Genomic DNA, 10,456 nt, shown 5'->3' with positions numbered 1-10,456 from the left:
AACAATGGTTACATGACACTGAATGTATCTATGCTGTGATTCATTAGACTCCATTGACACCACATTTGCTCATTCTAGATAAAAGGATTTCAGATTGACATGGGAGATTAAAGTGAGAAATGAGAAATTTAAACTCTGAAGGTAAACGGGATGGGGAATAGACATTTCATCCTCCCTTCATGTTGTTGATGCCAGCTCTAGGAGTGAACAGGGGCTGATCACAATGTAATCTGCACGAATCTTGAAGATCACCCTTTCGGTAATGGGATACTAATACTTATACAAGTACAAGGTCAGGTGATGCATTGATGAGCATGCACACATGGCGTGGCACACCCCTTTATGATTGCAGGAGTTGCAGGCCCTGCACACAGTGGATGTCCTTGCATGGGAAAAAAAATGACAGATGTGACTTCACTGTAGCTCAGACCTGACGTCATTTCAAAGTGAGGAGGAAAAGGACGGCGTTTCACTGCTGCTTGACATCGTATGACATCGCGGCTATCGCTGCTTATTACGTATATCGATCCACAAAGCGGGTTAGCTTGTTGCTGGAGCTGAATCATATCTCCCTTCCAGAGGCCCTACTGCTACTGGATTATGGTAGATTTTTATCTTCAATAAATCTTAAATCATGAAGCTGTGAATGACACCGCTGTGATTAATTCTCCTCTGAGATTTTTTTTTTTTTTTTACTGTCAGTATTTGTCCCGTCCCGTCTCTTTTATGATCGGTTGCTTGTTTTATAAATGACAGTGATAAGCTCTGCATCTCAGCACAAGTTCAACTTTGGATGCCGTTCTGCTAGGAAAACGCAAACGTCAGCAGCGCTCCGCATTTAAAAACAGCGAGACACGAGGCAAGGTAAAAGGATGCCTGTCCCGTGCATGTTTACATTGGGAAACAATTAAAAAAACAGCACGTGTGATATTCTGACATGTACCCTTGTGTGCATGGGCCCTTAGGCGTTACGTGCCACATCTGCAGCAAAGGTATCATTTCCCCTACTGTATTAATATTGATTGATATGCTTATGGCAAGTATCAATATTTTTTTATTTGCATTTCAAGACGACTACAGGGAGATCGTATATTGCCCCCGCTATGTTGTTGTTCAAATAAGCTGCTTCAGAGAGAATGACAATAACGTCTTGAGCTTCATTAAATTATTGATTTATTGGTTTAATAGATTGAAGGATTTTAATTGCTTTGACTAGTTTTAAAAGCAAGTAAAAGAAAGCAAAGGACACACAGGTTTAGCATAATAACGTTATTTTGGGATTAATTCTCTCTCAATTTTGCATGATACAAAACTACACAGCTCTCTCTATGGGCCATGTTCCCTTTGGCGTGATACCACCTGGAATGCTAAAGATGACCCGGTATGAATTTGCTGCTGTAGTGGCTCCCATCCTAACAGTTTCCCCCTGGAGTGAAGCAGCTATGAATAATGAGATGAAGCCCCATGCATTAATGTAACAGCATGGCCCCTAAAGGAACTCGCGGTAGCAGGTGATTGTTCGCAGCCTCTGTGGGACTGTCAGTAAACATGTGCCCCCTGTAGCGTGGGGCGCTTTAGCTGGAGCAACCTCCCTTGCCCGTACCCCTCACCCTGCATCCTGGGAAATTATGGATGAGTTTCTGCCTAACCCCATAGCAGCATGTTAGCTTTCAGGCCACCTCTGGCTAACAGTGATTTATGAGTACACATCAACATGAGCATTGCTTATAATACAGTGACATTTAAAAGATGAAAGAGATGAGACGTACATCGGGGTGAACGAACACATTTGAGACTTTTTACTGCGGAATTAAACAGAGCCTTTCTGTGGGCTATAAGCACGCAACGCCCAGAATTTGAAATGATTGACATGTGTTACCTTCAGTATGCCGGATATTATTCATACGCTCTTCTAAGTTAATATTTATGAGAAGATCGCAGAAATCACAACTGGTGTTTTCGAAAAGTAGCCAACTAACAGCTAATACATTTGATGTGATAATGACAGAAAATTGATTGGAAATTAACTGGTATGAATGATGCTCACAAATTATGTGTTACTGATTGGCTATGATGAAACAATCATGCTATCAGCAGCACCGCATAGAAGATCTTCGTAACACCGGAACGAGCTCTTCATGGTAGCTACGTGCTGCACTCAGGAACATGAATCAAATATTATGTCAGTTTTCATTAGCTGCTCTTTCAATAGTTGAGTCATTTCTCAGAGAACTCGATTTATTGATTTATTGAAAAGTCCTTCTGGGCAAAATGACTGCAAGGAGTAGTCCTCCTCTTGGCTGACAAAATAAAATATGTGAAAAGACTAATGAGAACTAAGAGCGCTCACAAAACATGTATGACACTTCAGAAATAGTCATGTATTTTGCATTGAAATTGGCTGAGAATAATAGTCTTTTTTTTTTTTTTTTTTTAGACTGTCAATAAAGAAAAAAACATCCTTGGTTTACAAGATTTTAGAAATATTAGTTATGGTGCTATGGTTTATGAGTGCCATTATAGCCATGCAAAATAAATAAATAAATAAATAAATAAAAATAATAATGATAAAAGAAACTATATCAGTTTAGCAGTGGGGGTTCTGGCTCACTATTTGCCATAAAATTAACAAGCGCTTCTCAAGAAGCGTAAATGTTTTCCCCACATTAAACAGTTATATTTTCTATAAAACAAATGTAACGTAAGAAAGACAATCAGCAGATAGCGATGGTAAGGACACAGAAATTAGTCACAGATGTTAGTGTGCAGACAAACATGGAAATAATAACTGCATTTGTATTTAATGTCCCAGATGTGTGTGTCTGTTGTCTGTTGCTGTTTTTGGTGTCGTAAAGCGATCAAAACCTCTCCGAATGTCGTTATTCATAAATCAATTTTTGCGACGCTTTCACCGATGGGTAATTACATGACCGGAAAATTTGGAATCACACACAGTAAATCACACTGGGGAAGACAAGATCACGCTGCACTGTTGCACTGTCCATGCAGACTTCTAGAGAAGTTTACTCCTAATTTAATAGTGCAGGAACAGTAGCTCATATTGCTCCATTGCTCAGGCATCTATGCGTACAAACATGGAGTCCCTCAGGAACAATACTGAAGTTCCCATGACAGCATTTCAAACTGTTGCAATGGTTTCCTGAACAATGCACAGACCATTAAAGGCAATGTTGCCTCAGACAGGTAATGGCTTTATTACATTTTTGAGGCCCTTGTTATTTCAGAGTTAAATGTGATACACATCCTGTAGATATATAGAGGCAGTGCAACAGAGTCAAGCAACAGAGTGTGCTGTGTTAATAATTTGTAAGAACTAATACAGAACCAAGTCTTAGTTATGAGAGCAAGACAGATGCCAATCTTCTCAAGAAACAGATCCAAGTAGGTCCTTCTCGAGCACGAAGGTTTGCCATAAATAGTTAATGGCCAACAGCTGCTACCCTGCATGTTTCTGCTTTGGGTATAAAGTGTGTTATGAATTAAGTTCATTATTATGATCTCAAATGAACGGGGAGGTGGGGTGTGTGTGTGTGTGTGTGTGTGTGTGTGTGTGTGTGTGTGTGTGTGTGTTTGTGTGTGTGTGTGTGTTTGTGTGTGTGTGTGACTTTGACATCCAAATGGAGCTTTATATCACAGCTATAAAAAGAATTCTAAACAAGGAAATGCAAATAAACCCGACAATCCACGAAGACAGCCTTACGTTAGGTGTCCTTTATCGTGAAATATACTTATGTATTTGTCTGATAAAACATTTTATAAGAAAATACATCTCTCTGAGATATTATCTAAGCCAACTTTTAGATTTAATTTAAGTGCAGTCTTACATGTTTCCTTGTCATGTTATGTAAGTGCAAGTGCAGCAAGATTTTTAATAACTATTAATGCCCTAAAAAATAATCTCTGTTCATTAATATCATATTTATATGTTTTTCCCATGGAAAAAAAATAAACATAATGCCTTAAAATGGCTTAAATGTAACTGTCCAATTTGCCCTCAATAACAATGCACAGTAACAGTGCACAATATGTAAATAGTCCCATTCCCCTGCCTGTTTGCACACAGCCCATTGTAACTTGTATCGCATGTGATAATCTATCCATCTTTTTGATCTTTTGAAAACACTTGTGAAAGTTGTGCTGTGCCATTCAAGTCGTTCTTGTTGATTTTTTGAAAATAAAACACTCTGGTGGTTGGTGCTAATGATATGGAAAGCAGCACCCTGGCAATTGATGGGATTGGTTCCTTATTTTATGAGGTCATAAACCTTGTCCTTGGGCAAACTGCAGTTTCAAAGTGGAAAAACTCAGCCTGACTACTTATTTTGCTGCTGATGTGTCTTGTAGCATATGAAAAACACCATATGGATTCGTTAACAAGGTTTAAAAAAAATAATTTTCACCAGAGGGGGTCTTTAACAATCTATTTTGCTGTGCTTATTGCTGCACAAGCAAATTCACTTAATACAAGATGTAATGCAATTTTTTTCTGATACATTTCTTTCATTTATGGACATAAATTCAATCTGGAGTAGAAAGGTTAAAAATGAACAAAATGCTCTGACTTTAAGGCACCAGAATATCTCGAAACTCCCATTGCAGCACTGACACAAAAAAGTTACTTAGGATGTCTGTACCTCCCCACCACACTGCCACTGCCTACACACAATACCTCCTAAACCATGCTTGTTAAAAACACACACAAAACAAAACAAAACAAAACAAAAAAATAATTGGAAAGTGTGGTTATCCAAAAGTTGTTCAAGCGATCAAAGTTTTTCCATACTGTGCATATGAACACATATCAACCTGCAGATGTGTTTGTATGCACACAATATTTCTACCTAATAAGATACCTTGCTGCTCTTGTTTTTTTTTTTTTGTTTTTTTTTTTTGTTTTTTCAGATTTTGTAGTGGTTGGTTTTGCTTGCTCGAGGGCAGCATCAGGCTTGCCGTCAGAACGCTAGAAATATGTCACTACTCTCACTTCACTGAGTCTGTGGGAGAGCTGGAGTTGGCAGTGCTACATGATGTCTGATGTTGCTGGGTTTTTGTTATATCTTCCGCAGTATATGTGCATGATGTACATGTACAAGGAAAAGGTGAATGTATTCTTTTATTAAGTACTGCAAGTTTGAAACCCAAGCCATTTTATACCTTGACTTATTTATGGTTTTAAATGATGATGGTGACAAATTCGGTGGGGTCTGCGAGTGTATTTACTAAGTTGTAAATGATACAGAAAAAAAAGAAAAAAATGGCCAGACCTGCAGGGCCAGCCCTAAATGTTAATATCGCTGAGTTACACTGAGAGAACTTGCACGATTCGTGGGCCAACCAGTGACGTCGCTGGTAAACATTAGCAGTAGCAGTGATGATGCTGCTACAATTGGTTGGCCGCATGTTGGCCCGTCCCCATTGGCCGGTGCTCATATTGGAGTTTTCCAACTGGCTGTTGCTTTTTCAAATTGGTACAGCAGTTTGAGTCAGTGTGCCACATTCACATTTCTTTACACATGCAAAATTACTGCTGGACTCACAACGCGTGCATACCAGTCATTTTTGTTTTTACCCCTGTGTGTATGTTAGTGAATCAGGATCATTCTAGACTGAAAGGCGCATGACTACAATTGGTCATTAGCATATCCCCATTTCTCTATATAAGGACAGCTTTTTTTGAGAGAGATATAGCTGTGGAGACAGCTACAAAGCCACTGAAAAGAAGAAATATGGGTCATTGCAGAAAAAAAAAAGATTGATAGGGAGAAACAGATTCGTAACCAGAATCAACAAAAATCTAAATGATACCCAACTATGTAAAATTGCAGTTGGGCATCTAATATCCAGGAATTCACATTATAGACATTACCGCAGACAGTCTTTGTAACAAACTGGCCAAAATATTGCACACTGACCATACTCGGTCCATCCATATACTAGGCTTTTACCCAGTCTTGTCATTTTAATGAAAGCCTCCAACCCACACCATTTTTGCACCTTGACATCTTTTTGATTCTGCTCTAACAAATGAGATGGTGGTGGCAGGTTTTGCAGTGTGTGTGTGTGTGTGTGTGTGTGTGTGTGTGTGTGTCTGTGAGTGTCAGTGCACATATGTTACCGAGTGTGTGTGAGATTGTGTTGAGGGGTCGTTGTTGCTTTGTCCCCTATATGTCTGGCACCGAGCCATACTCCTCAGCAGAGGCTTGTAGAGCAGAGAACAGAGAGTGGAATGGTACATCGGGGACAAAATTATACTGCAAGGCATTGTAGCAATTAGATAGATGAATGACCATGGGTTTTAATTAGAACACTGGGTACACATTCCACTTCATTATTCAGTGGAACCAAACTAATTCTGCTGCCCAACAGCAGTGAGAAGCCCGGATGCCCCATCAGCACTCTGCTGCTGATAAGAGCACTGGGGCTTTGAAAGGTGGTGACATAAAGAGGAGTAATGCACTCTCATCAGAGGAAGGAAGAATCCTCAAAGAACACTACAAAATGAGGTAAAGATACAAAGTACTGCAGTTCTCGTGGGTGAAAGTATTTCCATAGGTGTTTCTGCACTTTGCATCAAGAGTTTCTGGTATCACTGTATCCAGATATTAAACTAATTATAACCCCGTAATGTTGTGAAAGTATCTATCTCAGTACTGAGTTGATATTTATGTAGTACCCAAAGGATATTTCTATGGGATGTCATAGCAGGTATTTTAAAGTGGCATTAGGAAACTTTGCATGCTGCACCCCCAAATGGCAGTGAGATATAACTATTTGAATTTTGAACATTTCTAAACCCAGATGTCATGCAATACGATGCATACTCCTGGGACATAAATTTCTTCTGGTGGCTGACAGGGGTGGAGGTGGAGAGTGGAGCTTTCTCTGCAATATGTCTGGATTTTTCTTCTTAAGTTTTGATTTTCTACATGCTGTTTCCTGGGGATACAAAGTAAATAATCAAAACCTGACACTACTGTTTGATTTGGATAAATGGAGTAACTGTATGGCAACCTTACCTAGTGCAGCTTTAGTGGCTTAAGTGTTTCTGGGCAAAAGTAATGACAAACAGACAGAATTTATATTTGGTAATGCTTGTAACTTGTAACATGTATTTTTCATTACTTGCTACTAATTTCAAAAGTATTTTTTTCACTAGTTAGCCTGGGAGCAGCAAATTACTCATTACTCATTGGATTACAGATCATATTACTTTCCCCACTTTCTGCACTTCCAAAACTGGCAGTTGCATTCTCTTACTTGAAAAGATTCAGCTGAACCTCAATAAATGGTGTAAAATAAATAAATGCTCAAATACCTAAATACCAGTCAATCCATTGTTACCAAGGCGACTGAGAAGGCTCTGAAAATTGTCAAGTCACGCAGCCATTTTGTTTTGATTGGGAAAATCCCCTTACCTCGCCAACACACACACATATATCCAGGCTGATGATAACTGTGTGGAGCGACGCTGGTCTAGAGTTTAGTCCATCCATGTAACTAAAGATCAGCTTTTATGTTTTTCAGCCACGCTGTCAGCCAAGCACTGCTAAGGCATTCCCCTTCACTCTCCTCCTACTTGTTGCTGGCAATAACAGAGTATTACAACTTGTTGTAGATAAATATGTATGCCTTGTTTCTTACGGTTGTTGAATGATCTAATAGTTTTTGCAGCGCCTTATCTACAAACCTAAGTCAACTGTGCTGTGCTGTAAAAATATTATACCAAAATATGATAAATGAAATACTGTTTTGCTTGTAATTCTTTCTACTTAATTTGCTTTTAGTCTCTTGAGTCTGTTTATAGATGCAGATGACAATGATGTTAAAACATCATAAATTCACATTGTGTACCTTTGGATGAAATGAGCGAGGATACATTGTCATTTGTCTTGTTTACCCTTACCTAGGAAAGTAATGGTATTGGAGTATTAATATGGTACTGAGTAAGCATGGTCCCATCATGTTTCATTTATCTATATTGTTTGAATCAAATTGTGCATCAGTGGCCCTCGCTGTAGTCAGCTCCCTCAAGTGCTACCCTCCTTCATTGGTGCTTGATTCACACTAAAGTTCACTACATGTCTTATTATGTGCACCGTGGTTAGACATAGTCATTTATTCTTCTTTTGTTTGAAAATTAATTTGTATTGCAGTAATGGGTCCAGTGTAATGAAGAGCAGCATATGGTCCTGGTTCAGTCCGTGGCATAAAGCATATTGAGAATATGCTTTTGCACCGTTCACCTCATTTTACAGACAACTACTTTATTTAATATCAACAACAAGGTTAGATGACACTGCCGGTAATTAGTTGGGAGTCAGTTGATGGCTTTTTAATTGCTTAGCAATGCACCACTATGATGTGTAGCAATAAGCGAGTGCCACTGCGTCCTCTTTGTTGCAAACACAGCAGTCCATTACATTCAGGACTGCACTATACTGTAAACATGATGGGACTGCTATGCCACATGATAAAATGTGGAGCAACTTCCAGTTCCTTTTTTTTCTCCTTCTGACTGTGTCAGCCAAACAATTGTCACTGTTGTTGACATCCTCTGCTCTCCTATTTTGGCAAAAATGTAAAACATAGCAACGTAGCAACACGAAAGCGCTGAGGCTGCACTTTCCACCTTGATTTTGTTTTCTCTTTTTTTTGCCAGCTCCAGTTGGCATTTCTCTAAATTGCACAGTGACCCCAATACCTTGGGCACACACACACACACACACACACACACACACACACACACACACACACACACACACACACACACACACACACAGAAAGTGCTGTCTTGTCCCAAACAGCACTGAAGGCCCAGGGGACATAAACAGGTTATTGCTGCACATGGGAGGCCATTTATTGTTGCTCCCACCAGTTATCCACCCATACAGGTCAAGATCAGAGGTTCCTCGTTGATCAAAGCGAGACCAAAGGTGAGGCTGCGAGGCTTACAAGAGGTTATTCAGATAAATTTATGTTATAAAAAGGTGAAGACAGGATGAGTAGGGGTTTCCCCTTTGCCATGAGACGAAATGGACATGGCTAAATGTTTTGTCGAATAAAATTAGAAAGCTGATAAAAGAAATCTCCTCAATTTATATTCATTGCCTGGCATCTATTCAGAGAAGATGAAACCGGCACCCTGTTGTACTGTGACATTTTTCATGCATATCACAGGGATGTCATGTATGCTCTGGAAACCAAGCACAAGCATGGTTGCCTTTTTTTTTTTTTTTTTGTATTATTTCAATATCACAACTTAATTATCTTTGCATCTTAAGATAGCAGGTGTTTTCAGATGATCATTATTTAAGTATCCTATTATCATGAGGTCACTACCATTTTTTTCCCCCCAGATCACAACTTAATTAGATAAGGACTTAATTAGATAAGGGTGGCCTAACTGATTATGAGTGCAGTGTCTGCCACTTTGAAGTCTACTGATCAGTCATGATCCCTCTGAAATAACCTTCAACTTTAGTCTGACTAAATTGTGGCTACACTATCAGGATTACTAGGCCAAGTCAAGCCCTCATGAAGGCAACAATGGGACAAAAGTTGTGACACACACACACACACACACACACACACACACACACACACACACACACCCTGTTAGTTTGTTATCTTGGGATAAGTAATTATGCTGTAATCTCGTAATGGAAGTATTTTTTATTGACTGTCACAGTGTTCATGGCAGAGCCAAGAAGGTCACATATAGTACATTTGCCAGCTGAACCCAAACTTTCAAATACATGAGCATCTGCCTGATAAGACCTTGACCTTGACCTGTGGCACCACAACAGTTTGTAACCCATCTAAAATCATTTACCTTATGTAGTCAATATCTTCAGTCAAGCATTTTAGATATAACATAATTAATGATGAATTTCAGTTGCCATCACAAGAAAACATCTTGATATAAGTCTGATATATCGATGTAACAAGTCTGATATCTTGGTGTAACATGATAATTAATCTCAAAATAGCAACGTTTAAATGAAAACAAACAAAAGTAAAACAATCACTGCCACTCTAGGCTCCAATATGCATTTAGTGCATTTTTTTTTTTTTTTTTTTTTGTCGTGAAGACGTGACTTCCACAAAGGAAAATGCAGAAAGAGATCTTTGCCTTGTCCTAAAGCTCCATATCTCACAACTATGAGAGTGTGCTATTCACACTCTGAGTATGAGTAACTGAGTCAGAAATACAGGAAGTGGAGGCAATAAATCAATAGCAGGTCTCCAAAATTTGGTGCAAAGGTATTTATCTAGAAAGCAGCCAAACTGGCTCTTTCTTCAAATGCTCCATTTATTGTGTTGTGAGCTACAGGTTGTAGTTGAGTATAGTGACTGAACAGGCGGTCAAAGCTTTCCTCTGATTCATGGCCTGCTGTTTCAGCTGCTCAGTCGGTCAATCCAAGGGATCTCCAAT

Source organism: Myripristis murdjan, chromosome 15 (assembly GCF_902150065.1).
Source record: "Myripristis murdjan chromosome 15, fMyrMur1.1, whole genome shotgun sequence".
Taxonomy (NCBI): domain Eukaryota; kingdom Metazoa; phylum Chordata; class Actinopteri; order Holocentriformes; family Holocentridae; genus Myripristis; species Myripristis murdjan.
Note: the sequence above shows the minus strand (reverse complement) of the source record.